This window comes from Triticum aestivum, chromosome 3D (genome assembly GCF_018294505.1).
Source record: "Triticum aestivum cultivar Chinese Spring chromosome 3D, IWGSC CS RefSeq v2.1, whole genome shotgun sequence".
Lineage (NCBI taxonomy): Eukaryota > Viridiplantae > Streptophyta > Magnoliopsida > Poales > Poaceae > Triticum > Triticum aestivum.
Genome location: NC_057802.1, coordinates 121,674,143 through 121,682,202, shown reverse-complemented (window position 1 = coordinate 121,682,202; position 8,060 = coordinate 121,674,143).

The following is an 8,060-nucleotide window of genomic DNA, read 5'->3' as shown; positions in this document are numbered from 1 at the left end:
AGCCACCCGCGCGCCGGAGCCGCCGCCCCGCCCGCCGGATCGCGCCGTCCCGCCGCCGCCGTTGACTTCGTCGCCGCCAGTTTTTTTTCGGTTTAGGTATAAACCATTCGGTTTTTTAAACCCTAGATCGGTTTTTTTATTTTATTAGATTGGTTCGGTTTTCTTCGGTTAGTTCTAATTACGAACGTTCGTTCGTTAGTTCGTTTGAACGAATGTTTTCGTTCGTTATTCTCTTTTAGCGGACGTTCGGCCGATAGATTTTTCTTTTTCTGTTTTATTTTTTCACCAGGGACCTATCCGCGATTATTTTTATCGCAGATTAGCCCCTGATCTTCAAACCCTCGCAGCTTTTTAACCGTTCGTCCAAATCCAGTGAAACCAATGCCTAAATCTTTGTCTCGAACCCCTCTTTCCGCTTAATCAATTTGAACATGGTTTTGACAATTTAAAATTTGGTTTCAAGCAGATTTGATTTCGAAGTTCTTTTGATCATAGTTTCAGTTCCGTAGCTCCGATTCGATTGATTCTTTTTGCAAATCGAAGTTCTTCAGTTGAACTTTCAGATTAGATTTTCTCATCTGAGTTTTACCCGTGCATCTATGCCAGAGTGATTATGTATGCTATTGTTTGTTTGCGATAGAATTCCCGGAGTGCAAAGCGTGCTACTACGAGTCTCTAGGGTTTGCGGATCGTCGGCAAGGAAAGTAACACATTGATCATACCCCTTTATTACCCAGTTTTTATGCATTAGTTACCATCCTCAAACACTACATGATTAGGATGTGATTAACTTGTGGGTACTGGGAAGTAGATGATGAGGTAGAACCTATTGCCCTTTATTTCAAACCCTTGGGAGTTACTTCTATGTTATGCTTATACTGCTATGCTATGCTCATAGATGTGGTTTGGTTTGAGTGATCCATGACATATGTGAGATTGTTAATTAATGGTTAACTTAAGGTGGCTACTTAAATACACATCTGGGTGGATTGGTTGCGGGCACCTGTGGATATACCAGTGTTGTCCTTTGGTTCGCCATCCAGGCTCAAAGGGATCATAAGATTATTCATGCTAGAAACTTCCGTGTGCAGCCACAAGCTATTATGGGCTCTAGCATAGTTGATTAGGTTGCATGACCTCTTTCAGTGGTAGGCTAGCAGATGTAGGGGAAAGTAGGTGTAACTGTCTACCCAGAGTAAAGAGTTAATGTTTCTGAAAGACTGTGTCTCGGTCATCCGTTTCTCAAACACCATGTAGTGCGAGAAATCCAACGGAGGAGATCGAGTCTTGTGGGGAAAAGTGCGCAAACCTCTGCAGAGTGTACAAGCTAAGCATGGTTAGCCGTGTCCCCGGTTATGGACATCTTGAGTATCTGGTTCTTGGATTATCATGTTGATCTCATCACTCTAAATTAATTTGTTGGGTTATTAACTACTGTTTAATTGGGATTGAGATGGGGTTACCATTCTCAATGTTTATCAACTACGATGATAGTTAAATAAAATATATTCCTTTGTTGTAGGAAAAAATGGGCTTTTCACAAAAACATTATAACCATAGAGCCTCCACCAGCCAAATATGCATGTAGTGATAGCATTTACTTGTTCATTGCTCTACTGTGTTATATTGCCAGCATATTCCATGTGCTAGCCCGTTTCGGGCTGCAACGTATCATGTTGCAGACTTTTCAGACGAAGAGTAAGGACCGCTAGGTCATTGTCGTGCACTCAGCTATGCCGTTGGAATTGATGGACTCACTTTATCTTCCAAGCCTTCCGCTGTCATCTTATTTAGATGGCCTTAAGCCATATTATCGTAATAAGTTCTCTTTTGAGACAGTCGATGTAATAAGTGTGTGATTGCACTCTGTTATAAAGTCTTCAAGTACTGTGTGTGTCAACATTACCGATCCAGGGATGACACTTATGCACAGAGATTTGACCGTTTGAGGTCGGATCGCTACAAGATGGTATCGGAGCACACGCTGACTATAGGACACGACCACTAAGGTAAACAATAGGTCACTCTTCTCTACTCATTTCTGACTCCTCTCCATTTTCCACTCTATAGGATGGCGGACTCAAGGAACAAGTTTGCACAACCGGATGAAGACACTCCTTTTGGACGACACTTGAAGGAAGTCACTAGGTACCTGAACATCGGAATACGAAGCTTCACCGAGACTTACACCTTCACTTTACCAGAAGAGGAGTGTTGGATGATTCGAGTTCAAGTTCCAGGAAGGACATTCATGCCAGTTACCGAACCCATAGAGTTTTCCTTTGATGCACCAACCTGGAGTTTAGGTAAGAGCATGGCAGCCCACATCGCCATGGGACGCATCGACGAAGTTTATCACAAGGATCTTAAGGACACCATCTACCAGATATGTGGGCGCCGAGATGAGCAATGGGAGATGATCAGCACCAGGAGGGACAGGTCCATTGCAGCTTTCATCCAGGAGTTAAACCAGCACATACGTCGCCAGGAGAACCAAATGTGCGCAAGCATGATAGATCTGAAGAAAGTGATGACCAAGAACATGGAGCTTGAAGAGGAACTCAAGTCTACACGCGATGGATATGAGGAGGAAATTGCAATACTAGTGGAGAAGAACGACGACCTGATGAGGAAGCTAGGAGTATTCATGGGAGACCCCGCGCCAGGAGGAGATGATGACCATCCCGAGGACATTCATTCTAAAGACTACATCATCATCGACGACACCGACTCCGACCCCGACAATAGTGATGATGACTATGAAGACGAATCTGGAGCGGATATCATGGAGTCTTCCACCGATCAAAATTTCTAGTCGACCACCATATCATCAGTAGTATTTCCCCATGTATATAGTAGTAGTCCGAGCACTTTTGTAACGGTAGTTAGATCGTTTGTATGCCCTTGTTTGAATTGATTTGTGTGATATGATTGTGTTTGTCTCATGTGCATATGGGTAGTGTTTTCTCACTAGACCTCATTCTATTCTAATCTCTCCCCTCTAAACCCATCAGCTGCCTCCAAGACGTGACCCCGGATTTGCCTTCCCACCGGAGCTCACTCAGTTGATCCAACAGAAGAATGCCTTGATGCAGTTGCTAGTCAAGAACCAAGGCAACAACAACAACAACCCACCGCCACCGCCTCCAGTTGACAACTTAGCCCATTTTTTGAGGTTGCAACCGCCGGTGTTTTCCACTAGCACCGAGCCAATAGTTGCTGATGACTGGCTACGCAGGATTGGAAGGGAGTTGACCACTGTAGGTTGCACAGATGCTGAGAAGGTGCACTTTGCCGCACACCAATTGGATGGACCCGCAACCTCATGGTGGGAGAATTACACAACCACTTTCCCCATAGCCAATGTCACTTGGGAGCAGTTTCAGCAAGCATTCCGCACCACACATGTCTCAACTAAAGCTATGAGCATGAAGAAGCGTGAGTTTCGCAACTTACGCCAGGGAAATCGTACCGTGGGGCAGTACGTGGATGAGTTCAGTAAGTTAGCCCGCTATGCCCCAAATGATGTGGCCACAGATGCCGCGAAGCAGGAGAAGTTTATGGAAGGGTTGAGTGATGAGATGAGTATGCAGCTAATGGTGGCAACATTTAACAACTACCAGGAGTTGGTAGACAAGGCTCTTATGATTGAATCGAAGCAGCAGCAGATTGAGAGCTGCAAAAGGAAGTATGGACAAGGGAAGTACAATTCAGGAGCTCAGCAGAATCCTCGTTTTACCCCGAACTCGGGAGGATATACCCGTAACCATGCAGGCCATACCCACAATGGAGGAAGTTCGCATAACCACAGTGGCCCCAAGAATGGAAATGGGAATGGAGCATGGAGCAACCAGAACTGCTCTAACCCAGCCACCCCCGCTAAGAAGGACCAAAGTCACATTACTTGTTTCAAGTGCGGGAAGACTGGACACTATGCCAATGAGTGTTCTGAAGCGAAAATGGAAATGGCAATGGAAGCTGTAGGAAGAAGCCCAACCCTTTCAACAGGGGACAAGTGAACCACATGAACGTGGAGGAGGTTGAAGAGCAGCCAGATGCAGTTATCGGTAAGTTTTTGGTTAAGTCATTTACCGCTCTCGTTCTTTTTGATACTGGTGCATCACATTCATACATATCAAGGGGATTTGTGGACAAGTTTAAGTTACCCACCCTAGCCCTTAGGTCACCCATCTAGTAAGCTCACCAGGAGCAGAGTATATGGCCAGCCGATGGTGCGATCAGGTACCCTTAACCATTGGTAGCCATGTTTTCCCCTCAGACCTAATAATTTTGGAGTCCCAAGGATTGGATGTGATACTAGGAATGGATTGGCTATCGAAGTATGGAGGAAACATTGACTGTGCTAGTAGGTCAATTCTGCTCACCACCCCGGAGGGAAAAAGGATTAAGTATGTATCCAGGCACGCGCCAAGGAGGACCCAAGTAAATTCCCTCTCAGGAGTTGTTCAGGAGGACGTGCCTATAGTGAAGGATTATCCGGATGTGTTTCCAAAGGAATTACCAGGCATGCCACCGGACCGAGACATTGAGTTTTTGATAGAGCTGTTTCCAGGCACCGGACCAATATCAAAGAGACCATACCGGATGCCCGCAAATGATCTGGACGAGATAAAGAAGCAGATGAAAGAGTTATTGGAGAAAGGATACATTCGACGAAGTTCGTCGCCGTGGGGAGCCCCAGTGCTCTTGGTTGAGAAGAAGGATGGATCGTTGAGAATGGTTGTTGATTATCGTGCATTTAATGAAGTGGCGATCAAGAACAAGTACCCCCTACCAATGATCAATGATTTCTTTGACCAGCTGCAAGGAGCTAAAGTATTCTCCAAGATCGATCTACGATCAAGATACCATCAGCTGAAGATCCGAGAATAAGATATACCTAAGACAACTTTTACCACAAGGTACGGGCTATATGAGTACACGGTTATGTCATTTGGATTGACTAATGCCCCTGCCTATTTCATGAGTACGATGAATAAGGTGTTCATGGAGTTCTTGGATAACTTTGTTGTGGTGTTCATTGATGATATCTTGGTGTACTCAAAAAATGAAGAGGAACACAAGGAGCATTTGCGTTTAGTTCTCGAGAAGCTCAGGGAACATCAGTTGTATGCCAAGTTCAGAAAATGCGAGTTTTGGTTGAAGGAAGTTGGATTTCTTGGACATGTTATATTACTGGAGAAGGTATAGCAGTTGATCCTACCAAGGTTAAGTCAGTCACCGATTGGCTAGCACCCACCTCAGTTGGAGATCCGCAGTTTTCTTGGACTCGCGGGATATTACCGAAGATTCATTGAAACTTTTTCCAAGATTGCGAAGCCTATGACGGAGTTGTTGAAGAAAGACACCAAGTTCAAATGGACAGATGAATGTGAGGCAAGTTTTCAGGAGCTGAAGAAACGTCTGGTTACAGCCCCAGTGCTGATTCTACCGGATATACGCAAGGATATCCAAGTGTATTGCGACGCTTCTCGCTTAGGACATGGAGGTGTACTTATGCAAGATGGAAGAGTGGTTTCATACGCCTCACGTCACCTTCAACAGCATGAGTTGAATTATGCCATGCATGATTTGGAGTTAGCAGCGGTAGTTCATGCGCTCGAGACCTAGAGACATTTTCTTATTGGAAATCGTTGTGATGTGTACACGGATCACAAGAGTTTGAAGTACATTTTCACACAGAAGGAACTGAATCTCAGGCAAAGGAGATGGTTGGAGCTTATAAAACATTATGATATGAAGCTGCACTATCATCTGGGCAAGGCCAATGTCGTAGCAGACGCTTTGAGCCGGAAGAGTTATGCCAATACCCTTGTAAGCGGAGAATTACCAAAGGAGTTAGCCGAAGATATCAGGGAGCTTCGTTTGGAGATAGTCCCTAGAGGTTTTTTCGTAGCAATGGAGGTTCAATCGACATTATTGGGAAGGATTCGTCAAGCTCAGAAGCATGACAAGGAAATTGCTGAGATAAAGGAGAAGATGAGCAAAGGAAAATCCAAGGGTTTTCGTGAGGATGAGCACGACACCTTGTGGTTTGAGGACCGTGTTTATGTGCCCAATAATGCGGAGATCAGGAAGTTAATACTTCAGGAAGCTCACGACTCACCATACTCGATACACCCCGAAACAGCATGATGTATTTGGATTTGAAGGAGCATTTCTGGTGGACAGGAATGAAGAAGGATATTGCCGAGTATGTGGCTGTATGTGGTGTATGTCAAAGAGTGAAGGCAGAACATTAGAAGCCAGCTGGATTACTGCAGCCTATGCCGATACCCGAATGGAAGTGGGACAAGCTTGGCATGGATTTTATCACCGGATTACCCAGGATCCGATCGGGATATGATTCTATCTGGGTAGTAGTGGATTGTTTGACCAAAGTAGCTCACTTTATCCCAGTGAAAACCACCTATACAAGTGCGAAGTTGGCCAAGATATATATGACCAGGATCATATGTTTGCACGCAGTTCCGAGGACCATCGTATCAGATAGAGGAACACAGTTTACTTTAAAGTTTTGGCATCAGCTGCACCAGACTTTGGGTGCCAGGATAGAGTTTAGTACGGCCTTTCATCCGCAGACATATGGACAGACCGAGAGAGTCAATCAGATTCTGGAGGACATGTTGAGAGCTTGTGCGCTAGATTATGGATCTAGTTGGGATGACAATTTACCTTACGTGGAGTTCTCATACAAGAACAGTTATCAAGCCAGTTTGAAGGTGGCACCTTTCGAAGCTTTGTATGGAAGGAGGTGCAGGACACCATTGATGTGGGATGAAGTTGGAGACCGTCAATTGTTTGGACCAGATTTGATCAAAGAGTCAGAAGAGAAGGTTAAGTTGATTTGAGATAGACTGAAGGTAGCTCAGTCTAGGCAAAAGAGTTATGCAGACTCAAAACGCAAGGAGGTAGTCTATGAAATCGGAGACAGAGCATATCTTCGAGTGTCACCTCTGTGAGGACTGAAATGATTCGGAGTTAAGGGAAAGTTAGCCCCGAGATTTGTATGACCATACCGAGTTTTGGAGCGTATGGGAGAAGTAGCCTACAAGTTGGAGTTACCCGAAGGGCTGTCAGGAGTTCATGATGTGTTTCACGTTTCCCAGTTGAAGAAGTGCCATGCTGAGATGGCCGATATTCCTCTGAGAGATACAGTGCCCCTGGAAGCAATTCAGTTGGATAGTGATCTGACCTACGAGGAGAAACCTGTCAAGATTCTCGAGTTTGCCAGCCGAGTCACCCACAGCAGGGTTATCAAGTTTTGCAAAGTTCAGTGGAGCCACCATACCGAGGATGAAGCCACCTGGGAACGAGAGGAAGATCTACGGAAAGACCACCCACAACTATTCTCTAGCCAACCCGAATCTCGAGGGCGAGATTCATCTTAAGGGGGGTAGGTTTGTAACATCCCAAATTTTCAATTTGGAATGTTATACATAGCCATCATATGCATATCATATTTTATTTGCAATTTGGTTTTGATCTTGGAAATTCTAAGCAACTCAAGGACCCACGGAGAGAGTTGAGGATTTCATTTATTTTCATATTTGACTTTTTCTCAAATATTGAAAAGAGGATAATTTTGGTTTCAATTATTTTTCTCTCCAAAATATTTCAAATATAAAAATAAAAGAGAGGAGATAATATGACTTCTCCAAAATAAAAGAAATATTTGAGGAAAAATGTTAAAATCAAATAAATATTTTATTTTGGATTTTATTGCTATTTTATTCGAATTAGAAAAATATGCATTTTTTTCAAAATTGCATTTTTAGGCCAAGAAAATGTTCACTTTGTTCTAAATATTTTATTTAGATGGCGAAAATTGTTTTTGGCATTTTTAGATTTTTTTATATTTTATTTAGGATTTTCCTTTTTGGCGGAATTTATTTAAAAAAACGCGCGTACCGCCTTTGGGCCGTGCCCGAGCCGGACTGCTCCCGCCCAGCCTTTATAAGGCGAGGCCTGAGGCCGCCCCAGCCCCAAGCCACCAACCCCTCGGGCCCCTTTAAAACCCGAGCCGCCGTCGCCCCTCG